A 14,031-nucleotide genomic window follows, 5' to 3' on the forward strand; every position below is an offset into this window, starting at 1 on the left:
ATCGGTACCATTTGTTTTTTTATGGACCAATTCCAGGGCGGCCTTAGTTTTCCTACCCATCCATTTATTTTGGAAGTTTGTAATTATTTCCGCGTCCTGTGCCGAATTCCTTTAGACTCTGAGCGGGGTGGTCGTCCTCTTTAAGCAGTATCCCACTTGACCCCAAAATATTCCACTACTTCTTCTACCCCAAAAATCCGAGTTGGGTACTTTTATTTTCCAAAGTAGAATAGACTTCAAATTTTTGAGAACATGCCGACCTCCAACAAGCACCTTGGAAGGAATTCTTCTTCTATATCCGACTTCCCGAGCGGCCAACATTCCGACCCAGCCGGAGCTCGGCAAATTCAGAAGCAATCCGGCCTACCTTCATGCGGTAAATTGCTTGTCCGGTCAGCGGTACAAGATCGACCAGTTGCTCCTCAAGGGGGTGTTGTACATTTTTGGATTATCTCCCGTTCGGGCCAATCTCCCCTACCGTATGGGTAAGGACTCTTTACTCCCTTCGCCTTTTTTGTCTAACTGATTTTAATTTCTTCCACTGCAGCTGAAGTCATGTGGCGCTCCAAGGCTACCGATCATTTGAAATTGAAGGCCGTGGAAATTGAGGCGGCTACCAAAAAAGAACTCGCCGAGCGGGGTCTCATCCCAGCCGCCCGGCAGATGCAGGAGAGGGTGGGGGGCGCAGTCCGCCCCTGAAACAGAGGTTGCCCCGTCCGCTTCAACGCCCAGGCCGGGGATTCACCACTGGAAGTTCGGCGGAAACGTCGAAGAGACTCCAGCCTTCCGCCGACCCAAGAGGGCGAACCACAGGCGTCGATCGAGATCGCTTCTCCAGATCGCACGCCGTCGCAGATCAGGACCCCCGTGGCCTCGCCCACCGCACAGCCCTCTGGCTCTCCTCCACGGACTCGTCGTCGCTTACGACGGTTGGACGAAACTTCAACCATAGGGGAGTCCTCGGGCCAGGCAACTGCAGCTAGAGAAGTGCCGGCCGGCCACCCGACCATCAAGACTACCCTTCGATTCCCATTGGAGGAATATTTATTGTCTGCCGATCGGCCATCGAGCCCCGTTCACGAAATAACCTTGACGGGTCCACTCGCCAAACTTTTCGAGGACGCCCAGATTCGGGTGGCCCTCATGACGCCCAAGCAGCTCGGCGATAACCACATGCAGCAGGCCACTCAGGTAGGTTCATTTTTCTTCCTGTGCCATGCTACTGTTCGGTTCCTGATTTTATTATTTCCCTTATAGCATTGGGCTGAGCAAATCGGCACTAGCCATCGGTTGGCCGAGCTGGAGGATCTTATGGAAAAACTCCAAGTCTCGGGGGGTCCATCGGCCGAGCGGGAGAAACAAGCCCGCGAGGCCGAACAGAAGAAGTCCGCCGACCTGGCTATAGAGGTGGCTCGACTTGAAGGCTTGGTGAAGAAGCGCGACGAAGACGTGAAGCGCGCCAGTAGCCGGAAGAAGCGGGCGATCGCTGATATGGACAAGATGAAAGTTGAAGTCCGAGCCCTAGATCAGCGATCTAAGGAGCTGGAAGCCCAACTAACTGCCGAACGGGATAGGCGCTCAGCTGAATGCACTAAAGCGGAGGTGGACCAGAAAGTTCTCCAAGACTCGCTATTTGCCTCCCGGGCGGCGCTCAGAAAATATAAGGAGGGAGAGCCGAGTCGCCTAGCAGCAGCGCGCCAAGAATACCTCCGCTCGGAGCGGTTCGGCGCAAAATTCGGTGGCAACGTCTCCTCAACTTTCGCCGAGGCGGTCAAGGTCACCATGGCGTACTTGAAGAAGGGGGGGCACCTTCCTGCTGACCTGACCATTCCCTCTTCGGATCTGGCGGCTATGATTGACGATATCCCGGACGCTTTCTTCAACTTCGAAGACCCCGAGTGAAGAGTGTTCCTCGTCTCTATCTTGTTTTTGCATTTCTTACGCCCAGCGTGACTTTTTGTACTTGCCGTTCGGCATGCTTTCCCTTTAATGCAATTATGTCTTTGCTTGCGTCTTCCTGATCATTATCCATAATATTCTTCTGTTTGTTTAACGTTTATGCTTAGAGTTAGTCATGCTCTAAGTGTTCTCCGTCACGCGGCCGATCAGCTTAACCCATTAAACAAAGTCCGAGCGGGAGGGCCTACTCGCTCTGCACGTATCTAGCCTGTGTGAAGTCAACAAACGCCAAGTATCGAAGGACCAACGCCGGAGCGGGCCTAAATGTTTTAATACTTGTGGTTTCCGCGGTTTCTTATTCTCTGATATTCGTTCGTCCGCCCGGGGTATTTATAGTCGCCGGAGCGACTCTCGATTTTTAACGACAGAGCTCGTCGGTCTTCTGCTCGGGGATTTATAGACGCCGGCTCGTCTCTACGATTTAACGTCTGGGCTAGACGGTCTTCCGCGCGGAGGGTTTATAGCCGGTCGGTGCGGCTCTCGATCTTTAACGACGGAGCTCGTCGGCGCGAATATTTATAGCCGATCGGCGCGGCTCTCGATCTTTAACGACGGAGCTCGTCGGCGCGGATATTTATAGCCGGTCGGCGCGGCTCTCGATTTGCGGAGTTGATGCCGGCGGATATTTATAGCCGGTCGGCGCGGCTCTCGATTTTTAACGACGGAGCTCGTCGGACTTCCGCTCGGAGGGTTTATAGCCGGTTGGCGCAGCTCTCGATCTTTAACGACGGAGCTCGTCGGCGCGGATATTTATAGCCGGTCGGCGCGGCTCTCGATTTTTAACGACGGAGCTCGTCGGTCTTCCACTCGGACGTTTATAGATGCTGGCTCGTCTCTCGATTTTTAACGTCGGAGCTCGACGGCGTGGATATTTATAGCCGGTCGGCGTGGCTCTCGATCTTTAACGACGGAGCTCGTCGGCGCGGATATTTATAGTCGGTCGGCGCGGCTCTCGATCTTTAACGACGGAGCTCGTCGGCGCGGATATTTATAGCCGGTCGGCGCGGCTCTCGATTTTTAACGACGGAGCTAGTCGGTCTTCCGCTCGGAGGGTTTATAGCCGGTCGGCGCGGCTCTCGATCTTTAACGACGGAGCTCGTCGGCGCAGATATTTATAGTCGGTCGGCGCGACTCTCGATTTTTAACGACGGAGCTCGTCGATCTTCCGCTCGGACGTTTATAGATGCCGGCTCGTCTCTCGATTTTTAACGTCGGAGCTCGACGGTGCGGATATTTATAGTCGGTCGGCGCAGCTCTCGATCTTTAACGACGGAGCTCGTCGGTCTTCCGCTCGGACGTTTATAGACGCCGGCTCGTCTCTCGATTTTTAACGTCGGAGCTCGACGGCGCGGATATTTATAGCCGGTCGGCGCGGCTCTCGATCTTTAACGACGGAGCTCGTCGGCGCGGATATTTATAGCTGGTCGGCGCGGCTCTCGATTTGTAACGACGGAGCTCGTCGGTCTTCCGCTCGGAGGGTTTATAGCCGGTCGGCGCGGCTCTCTATCTTTAACGACGGAGCTCTTCGGCGCGGATATTTATAGTCGGTCGGCGTGGCTCTCGATCTTTAACGACGGGGCTCGTCGTCCTTCCGCTGGGACGTTTATAGACGCCGGCTCGTCTCTCGATCTTTAACGTCGGAGCTCGACGGCGCGGATATTTATAGCCGGTCGGCGCGGCTCTCGATCTTTAACGACGGAGCTCGTCGGTCTTCCGCTCGGACGTTTATAGACGTCGGCTCGTCTCTCGATTTTTAACGTCGGAGCTCGACGGCGCGGATATTTATAGCCGATCGGCGCGGCTCTCGATCTTTAACGACGGAGCTCGTCGGCGCGGATATTTATAGCCGGTCGGCGCGGCTCTCGATTTTTAACGACGGAGCTCGTCGGTCTTCCGCTCGGAGGGTTTATAGCCGTTCGGCGCGGCTCTCAATCTTTAACGACGGAGCTCGTCGGTGCGGATATTTATAGCCGGTCGGCGCGGCTCTCGATTTTTAACGACGGAGCTCGTCGGTCTTCCGCTCGGAGGGTTTATAGCCAGTCGGCGCGGCTCTCGATCTTTAACGACGGAGCTCGTCGGCGCAGATATTTATAGCCGGTCGGCGCGGCTCTCGATCTTTAACGACAGAGCTCGTCGGTCTTCCGCTCGGAGGGTTTATAGCCGGTCGGCGCGGCTCTCGATCTTTAACGACGGAGCTCGTCGGCGTGGATATTTATAGCCGGTCGGCGCGGCTCTCGATTTTTAACGACGGAGCTCGTCGGTCTTCCGCTCGGACGTTTATAGACGCCGGCTCGTCTCTCGATTTTTAACGTCGGAGCTCGACGGCGCGGATATTTATATCCGGTCGGCGCGGCTCTCGATCTTTAACAACGGAGCTCGTCGGCGCGGATATTTATAGCCGGTCGGCACGGCTCTCGATCTTTAACGACGGAGCTCGTCGGCGTTCCAGGGCTAACTCCTTACCAGGCCGAGCGGCCTGGGTCTTCGTATCATATCCTGCGCTCGAACAATATTTATGCCCAGCCGAACAGCACGAGTCATTTGCTTACGAGTCTAAATATATACATCTCCTGGCCGATCGGCTCGGGGGCCTTCGCTTTTTTGTGCCGATGAAGGATATGTTGGAGCAATCCCAATGGTCCGCGGGACCATGTGTTTTGGTGTTTGGGCAAAGGGTTTAAGTTAGGTTCACCCTTGTATTTGATATGTGTATTTGAGTTGTGCAGGTTTGCAGGATACACATATGACTCAGGTTGATGGCTTCGGGTCCGGTGAAGGATGGAGCATCCGAGGGACCGTGGACAAGGCAGCGAGGACAAGGGTCGAGGGAAGCGACTTCGAGGCATACGCGAAGGATGGCATTGGGTACGAGCCGCGGGCTTGAATGCATCCGAGGGACGAGAGCCAAAGGAAGTAGGCTTGAAGGCAAAAGGTCAAAGCTGCAAAGGAAGAATCAAGTGAGTCATAAGGGTGAGGGTACGAGTGCACGAGAGATTGTACTCGGAGTAAAATCCTAGTTTTTAGGGTTTTACTGTAGCAGTACTGTAGCGCTACTGTAGCAGTACTGTAGCAGTCGACTGCATGTTTTAGCAGTCGACTGGTGCAGTCGACTGGGGCAGTCGACTGGCAGCGAACAGAATGTGTGGAATCGAGCCGTTGGGATGTAAATTTCCACAGAGGGCAGTCGACTGCATGTTTTAGCAGTCGACTGGTAGGCGGGGTTTTCCAACCCGTGGCCTATAAAACCAAAGCTTGGGAGCTTGGTTTGAGTTGACGAAATTAGTGGTGGGTAACCTCTAATTAGTAGTCAACTAGTGCCCTAGCAATCCAAGTGCTCTTGATCGAGTTGTGGTGAGGTTTCTCCACCGACAAGGAGGATTGTGCTAGCCGGAGTTTCCGGGGATTAATCCACCGACGGATTGAGGGATCGTCCACCTTACGGACAGCCGTGGAGTAGGAGCTTTATCTCCGAACCACGTAAATCGGCGTGTGTTGGTTTGTTTGCTCTTTCTTATTCTTGTCTTTAGTTTAGCTTGTTTGTTTTGTATTTCCGCTGCGCATGCTAACAAATACGTAGGAAGCGCTTATTTGGGGGTGCCGTCTATCCAACCCCCCTTCAAGCCGGCCGTCCGATCCCCAACAAGTGGTATCAGAGCGAGGACGCTCTCCGTTGGACTAACCGCCAAGGAAGCACAAGATGGCCGGGTTTATTGTCCCTCCAAAATTTGAAGGAGGAAGCCTTGGGGACATCACGTATTGGATGATGAGGATGGAGGTTTTCTTCAACACGGATTGGGACACAATGATGGTGGTAAGGGAGCCATTTAAAGTTCCAAAGGACAAGAAAGGAAAAAGACTCCGAACACGACATTGGACGGAGGAGCAAACCTCACGATCGGAGGCAAATTCAAAGGTAATATCTATATTGATTGATATTTTGCCTAATCATGTGATAAATGGTGTAGGTGAGTATAAGAACGCCCATGAGTTGTGGAGCAAGGTGAAGATGGTTCTACAAGAAGAACCTAAACCTACACAAGAGGAAGAAGAACCCATTGAGATGGGTCTAGTTGCTCAAGTTGAAGAGGAGCAACCGGAAGTTGAGCCATGCTCAACATCCGAGGAGGAGAAGCAAGATGAGATATCATCAACATCCTCAAGAATTGAAGAAGAATCCAAGACAAGTGAAGAGGATGAAGAAGAGGTCTTGGAAGGGTCAATTTAGCAAGCACCTCCACCGAAGCAAAGTCAAAGGACCACATCATTTGCTTCGGTTGCAATGAAAAAGGGCACTACAAGAGTAGATGTCCTATGGGTAAGAAAGAGGTAAATTCTAAACCCATTCAAGTTGATTTGAATACTAATGTGGGTTGTAGAAATGATGGTGCCAAGAAGAAGAAGGAGAAGAAGCACATTAGATGCTTCACTTGTGGTGACATAGGGCACTACCACACCAAATGCCCAAAGAAGAAAGAGCTCAAGAAGTTGGCGCATTTGAAGATGTGGGAAAAGAAGTGGAGGAAGAATGGAGGCTCGAGTCAAGGGGGAGCTTCAAGGGTAAGGGAGGTATACCCTAATTTGAAGTGTAATTCAAATTCAAATTCTTATGTTCCCATGCATGTTAGGAAAAATAATTTTAATCATTATATGCCCATGCAAAATTGTGGTTTCAAATATCATGATAGGAGTAGGGTAATTGTAGATCAAAACCCTAGGAGACCCATTCATGAAAAATCTAAAAATGGTAAACCTAAGGAGACCCAAGGCATTAATCCCAAGAAGGGGAGACATATGCCTAGAAAGGGTAGGTCTAGGAATGTCCAATTTGGACAAATTAACTCTAGGGTTAGGAACCTAGAGAAGGAGAATCAAGCCTTAAGGGGAAAGCTTGATAAGTTAGAACAATTCCTTAAGAGATTCAATGTTGGATCTAAGGAATTAAATATGGTGTTGGGTAGCCAAAGACCCAACCATGATAGATCGGGCTTGGGATACCGATCTAGTTCCTCTAAGGCTAATGAGAGACCATGTGCTAGGGTGGCACATGATAAGTGCAAGGGAGAGTCATCCAAGGCCAATAAAAAGAAATATTCTAGGGTTGCATATGATTATGGCAAGGATGATATGTCCAAGGTCAAGAAGATAAGGAGATCTTCTAAGGGACATCATTGTGGTTTGGTCACAATAGATGAGTCACCTAGGGAGGTGACTAAGGTAAAGAGCTCTAGGGGGAGCTCCAAGAGTCAATTTGGGACCCATGGCCAATGGATCTCAGGTGGGCTCTACTTGGGAGTCTAGACAAGCCATGGAATGTGCCAAGTAGTTTGGAGACGAACTTGAGTCTCAAACTTAGGGTTTTGGCACAATTAGTTTGTGTTTCATGCAAGAAATATGACAATTGGGGTCAGGTCAAGGTTCAATTGAACTTTTTAGCTAGTTTTGTGTTTTGTGTCAATCTTGGGATTGGTGATAGATATATTTTTATATATATTTTTCCCAAGTAGACATGGGTAAAACAGACCTCTCCACAAAATTTGGGGATTTTTGGAGGTCTGTGGAATTATTGGTGCATTTCTGAAATTGGGTCAGAAATGCTGAAAAAGGCTGAAAAACTGTTCCAGTCGACTGCAACTTTTAGCAGTCGACTACACCAGTCGACTGCTAAAAGTTGCAGTCGACTGGCTGGAAACAGAAGCATTCTGTTCGCTCGACCAGTAGCGACCAGTCGACTGGTAGTTCTTGCAGTCGACTGATACCAGTCTGAAATTGTTTTCAGCATTGAATTTTGACCAAGTCAACTCATACAGGTGTATGAAATCCATGGGGGATTAATACATGAGTTTAGGGTCAATTGGAATGACAAGTTTTCAACAATTGGGATATTGTTGGAGGACTTTTTGGATGTTAGGCAAAGGGGGAGAAGTAAGGTTTAGTTGGGAAAACCTGAAAGTGCCTTTGTGTAGGGGGAGCCTTGGGATAGGTTCTTAAAAAGCCCGTTGTAAAAATCCTAGCTCAATGGAGAGCTTAGGTAAAGGGGGAGCCTTGGGATAGGTCCTTAAAAAGCCCTATGTGGAAAATCCTATCTCAATGGGAGCTTAGGTGTAGGGGGAGCCTTGGGATAGGTTCTTAAAAAGCCCTGTGCATTGTTTCGGCGGTTGCCAAGTGTGTAGCTTTGGCAACGTAAGTCCATTCGGCGTTGTAAGTCCAAGTGTGTAGCCTTGGCATCGTAAGTCCATTCGGCAGTGTAAGTCCAAGTGTGTAGCCTTGGCATCGTAAGTCCATTCGGCGGTAAGTCCAAGTGTGTAGCCTTGGCAACGTAAGTCCATTTGTTTTAGCATGTTTATTTGCTATATGTTTTCCCTAACTTAAGCGTATTGCCAAACACCAAAAGGGGAGATTGTTGGAGCAATCCCAATGGTCCAGCGGACCATGTGTTTTGGTGTTTGGGCAAAGGGTTTAAGTTAGGTTCCCCCTGTATTTGATATGTGTATTTGAGTTGTGCAGGTTTGCGGGATACACATGACTCAGGTTGATGGCTTCGGTCCGGTGAAGGATGGAGCATCCGAGGGACCGTGGACAAGGCAGTGAGGACAAGGGTCGAGGGAAGCGACTTGAGGCATATGCGAAGGATGGCATTGGGTGCAGCCGCGGGCTTGAATGCATCAGAGGGCGAGAGCCAAAGGAAGTAGGCTTGAAGGCAAAGGTCAAAGCCGCAAAGGAAGAATCAAGTGAGTCATAAGGGTGAGTGCACGAGAGATTGTACTCGGAGTAAAATCCTAGTTTTAGGGTTTCTTGTGGCGATCGTAGTAATCTTGTAGCACTCCGTAGCGCCGATCGCATGTTTTGCGATCGTGCGATCGGCTGATCGCATCGAATGTGTGGAATCGAGCCGTTGGGATGTAACGGTCGAATTTCCACAGAGGATCGTCGATGTTGCAGTCGATCGGTAGGCGGGTTTTCCAACCCGTGGCCTATAAAACCAAAGCTTGGGAGCTTGGTTTGAGTTGACGAAATTAGTGGTGGGTAACCTCTAATTAGTAGTCAACTAGTGCCCTAGCAATCCAAGTGCTCTTGATCGAGTTGTGGTGAGGTTTCTCCACCGACAAGGAGGATTGTGCTAGCCGGAGTTTCCGGGGATTAATCCACCGACGGATTGAGGGATCGTCCACCTTACGGACAGCCGTGGAGTAGGAGCTTTATCTCCGAACCACGTAAATCGGCGTGTGTTGGTTTGTTTGCTCTTTCTTATTCTTGTCTTTAGTTTAGCTTGTTTGTTTTGTATTTCCGCTGCGCATGCTAACAAATACGTAGGAAGCGCTTATTTGGGGGTGCCGTCTATCCAACCCCCCTTCAAGCCGGCCGTCCGATCCCCAACAGGATATCGCACGCACGGCCGCACGGCTCGGGCCTTCGTCCTTGAGCATTTTGCATGAATAATTTACCTCCGGCCGAACGGCTCGGGGCCTTCGTTTTCTCGTCGACGATGCCTTATATTTGTTCTCTTGATTTTTCATTTCTGCATTTCAAGTATTCAGTCGAAAAAAGTACACAGGATGATTTGCATTGGCACACCTTTCACCCCGCCCGGTAAGGCTGGAGGTGGTTCGCGCTCCACGGCCTATCTAGCTGCCGACCGTCTTCATCCTCCAGATAATACGCGCCCGAGCGGAGCTTTTCGATGATTTTGAAGGGACCTGCCCACGGAGTTTCAAGCTTGCCGACGTCGCCGACCGGCTTGACTTTCTTCCAGACAAGATCGCCGACCTGGAATGATCTGGGAATGACTCGCCGGTTGTAGTTTTGCTTCACCCGTTGCCGGTACGCCATCAGCCGAACGGATGCCTTGGCTGGCTCCTCGTCAACCAAATCCAGCTCCATGTTCCTCCGCTCGGCGTTGCCTTCATCGTAGCACAGGACCCGGGCGGACTCGACACCGACTTCAACCGGAATGACCGCTTCATCGCCGTACACCAGATGGAAAGGTGTGACGCCCGTTCCTTCCTAAGGAGTCGTTCGGATGGCCCATAAAACGCCCAACACTTCATCCGGCCAACTTCCTCCCAAGTGGTCGAGCCGAGCGCGCAGAATACGGAGAATTTCCCGATTGGTCACTTCGGCTTGACCGTTGCTTTGGGGGTAAGCCACGGACGTGAAGTGTTGCTCGATGCCGTAGCTTTTGCACCAATCTTCTAGCACCTTCCCTGTGAATTGCCGCCCATTGTCGGAAACCAATCGGCGAGGGATACCGAACCTACAGATGATGTGTTGCCAGATGAATTTTTTGACCATCTGTTCGGTGATCCTGGCTAGCGGCTCGGCCTCCACCCACTTGGAAAAATAATCGACCGCCACCAGCAAAAATTTCCTCTGCCCGGTCGCCATCGGAAATGGACCCACAATATCCATTCCCCATTGATCAAACGGACATTAAACGGTCGATGCCTTCATCTCCTCTGCCAGTCGGTGGGAGAAGTTGTGATATTTCTGGCACGAAATGCATGCAGATACTGTCCGAGCGGCGTCTATTTGTAAGGTCGGCCAAAAGTACCCAGCTAGCAGGATCTTCTTAGCTAGTGATCGTCCGCCCGGATGTCCTCCGCACGATCCTTGATGTACCTCTTGGAGGATGTAAGCCGAGTCTTCCAAGCTCACGCATTTCAACAGCGGGCGAGAGAAAGCCTTCTTGTAGAGCTGATCGCCGATGAGTGTGAACCGACCGGCCCTCCTCCGGAGCTGCTGGGCTTCATCCCGATCGGCCGGTGTGGCGCCCGAGCGCAAGAACTCCATGATTGGTGTCCTCCAGTCGTCCGGAAACATGGGGCCTTCCATCCGGTCAACGTGTGCCACCAAAGCTACTTGTTCAACTGGCTTCGGGATAATGACCGGCGTTATAGAACTTGCTAGTTTGGCCAACTCATCGGCTGCCTGGTTCTCCGTTCGGGGAATCTTCTGGATAAGAACCTCTCGGAAATTAGCTTTGAGTTTTTCAAAGGCCTCAGCGTAGAGTTTGAGCCGAGCGCTGTTGACTTCAAAGGTGCCAGAAAGTTGCTGAGCGACCAACTGTGAATCCGAATAAAGTGTCACCCGACCGGCTCCCACATGCCGTGCTGCCTACAAGCCGGCTATGAGGGCTTCATACTCTGCTTCATTGTTTGTAGCCCTATAATCCAGCCGGACGGATAAGTGCATCTTCTCTTCTTCAGGGGATAGCAATAATATTCCAATCCCGCTTCCGAGCCGAGTGGACGATCCGTCCACAAATATCTTCCACATGGCTTCTGGCTCTGGCCTTTGCACTTCGGTGATAAAATCTGCCAAGGATTGTGCCTTGATTGCCGAACGGGGTTGGTATTGAATATCGAATTCGCTCAACTCTGTAGTCCATTTGATGAGCCGTCCGGACGATTTAACAGTACCCTTCCCAGTGGACTGTTCGTCCGGACAATGATGGTATGAGCCAAGAAATATGGTCGGAGGCGCCGAGCGGCTAGAATCAGAGCAAAGGCCAACTTCTCGAGCCCGGTGTCACGAGATTCAACATCTTTTAAAATGTGGCTCAGAAAATACACCGGCTGCTCTTCGCCGCTCGCCCTCACAAGTGCTGAGCCTACAGCATGCTCAGTTGAAGACAGATAAATATAAAGTGACTCACCCCCGATTGGCTTGGCAAGTACAGGCAGAGAATTAAGATATGTCTTCAATTCTCCGAACGCTCGGTCGCATTCTTCATCCCACTGGAACTTAGTAGCCTTGTGCAGGATCTTGAAGAATGGTAGGCTCCGGTCGGCGGTTTTGGAGATGAATCTGGACAAAGCAGTTATCTGACCGGTCAAACGCTGCACTTCCCTTGTATTTCTTGGGGGCGACATATCTTGTAGAGCATTCACCTTGCTGGGATTTGCTTCGATTCCCCGCTCGATCACTATGTACCCCAAGAAACGCCCTCCTTTTGCTCCGAACAGGCACTTCTGGGGATTTAGTGTCACGCCCCCAAAGGAGTTCCTGTCAGACAAAAATCCGGCAGAACCTCCCCTGTACCGGTGACAATCTGAAGCATCACTACAAGCAAAATACATCAGCCACATGCGGCTGGAATATTTATATACACAACCACGCAGTTATAATAACAGCCCACACGGCTGGAATGAAACAATCACAACCACGCAGTTATAAATAAAACAGCCCACACGGCTGTACTAAAAACTAACACAACGAAAAAACGAAAACGGAAAGCCCAATACAACACAATCAGCACACTGCTAGCCGGCTAGGCTTATACAACAAATACAACACCAAAACCATAAGATAGCCACACGGCTATACACAAATACAATGCCAAAAATAAGAAAAGAATATACAAAAGAAAACAATCACGATCTTCGGATGTGACGTAGGACCCGGCAGACAGGATACTCCGAGCGACACTCCAACCATCTACCTGAAAACATAAATATATACATGCGGTGGTGAGTATAGGTAACTCAGCGGGTAATAGAAAAGATAGTGCATGGTCCATAGACAACATGGAGATCACAAGTATACAGTCTCAGTAGGGAATAAAGAACATGATCATACTATCATAATCAATGCACCTAAACATATCTGACATAATATCCTGACATATAAATTGTACAAATCACAACTAACATAATGACAGATACATGCCCAATCTGGAATTGACACATGGTACAATGATCAGTAAACTCACCGGATCTGCAACAGATATACCCGTGACACCTGTGCAATATAAATACGACTGCATATACATGTAAAATAAATGACATGTATGCAACATGGCAACCAAATGCAACAACCATATCTCAATCAAGTGCAACAACGACAATCACATGCAACTAGTATCTACTAGGCATGTATGTAAATGCAGATGCACCGCGCATCAAATGCAAGACTAATAACTGCGTATGCATGCTCCATGGTCACCCCGACATCTCTCCAGACACCACAACCCCAGTATGGCCGAGAGGCTTGGGTCCGTGACAACCGTACAACCCTCACTATATAGTGGTCGAGGCAGACAGTCCGCTAGTAGCTATCTAACTACATAGCATCGGGGTCCCCAACGCTCACAACGCCGGATCTCACTAAACCTCGTGACCGGGTGGCACGACAGGACTAGCGAAAACTGCTCCAACTACCACTACCCATGAGTGGCCGAGGGTGCGGTGCTAAACCAAACCAACTGATGACTCTCTCAACCACAAGGGAGACAACGGTCATCAGATGCAATGAATGATGAACATGATATATATATATATAATCATCATCCATGCAACACCCCAAATCTCATAAATACCTCCAACATGAGTATAATCGTCATGATACCTCCATGTATCCCACCAAACATATGTACACACTACACATGTATAATCAACCAAAATCATCTAATAATCCCACCAGACACACGGACACAAAAACATAAGTACAATCAACATGTATCCTCCAATAAAAACACAACAGACATGTGTATATACTCCAAACATACAATCAACACCACTCCTCCAAAAGTACATGACAAATACGTGTGTACATACCACATGCAAATGCACGGTCAACAAGATGACTCCTATAACACATCCCCACCTATGTACAGTCAACATCATATACCCAATCAGCATGGTAATACCAACACCCGACAATCCCTACAAGACATACTCTACACGTGAAATCACAACAGAGTAGATATCAAGAGTAGAGACTGTATATGAATTAAATAGATCATCACAAGGGTCAAGCATAAGTATCAAGCAGGAAAAACAGCAATCGATAATGATATAAGATAAAGCAGCCTAATTCATCGAATAATAACCATGCACTAAGTACAAGAAAATCTACATAGAGCCAAGGAAGAAATACGCGCCTTAATCTGTCGACCGTGTCAAACAAACCAATCCCACGTCGAGACGCTCACCTCGAAATAAAGTCCTGCGAACACATAATATATTTAGCTAATTACATAGGTAGCAAATAGCTAAATAAACTTCCCAATCTAATTAGGGGAACCCTAACCGAAATAATTAACTCAATCCCTTAATCCAATTAGGATCACTCCAA

The sequence above is a fragment of the Zingiber officinale genome, chromosome 9B (assembly GCF_018446385.1).
Source record: "Zingiber officinale cultivar Zhangliang chromosome 9B, Zo_v1.1, whole genome shotgun sequence".
NCBI classification, from domain to species: Eukaryota; Viridiplantae; Streptophyta; class Magnoliopsida; order Zingiberales; family Zingiberaceae; genus Zingiber; species Zingiber officinale.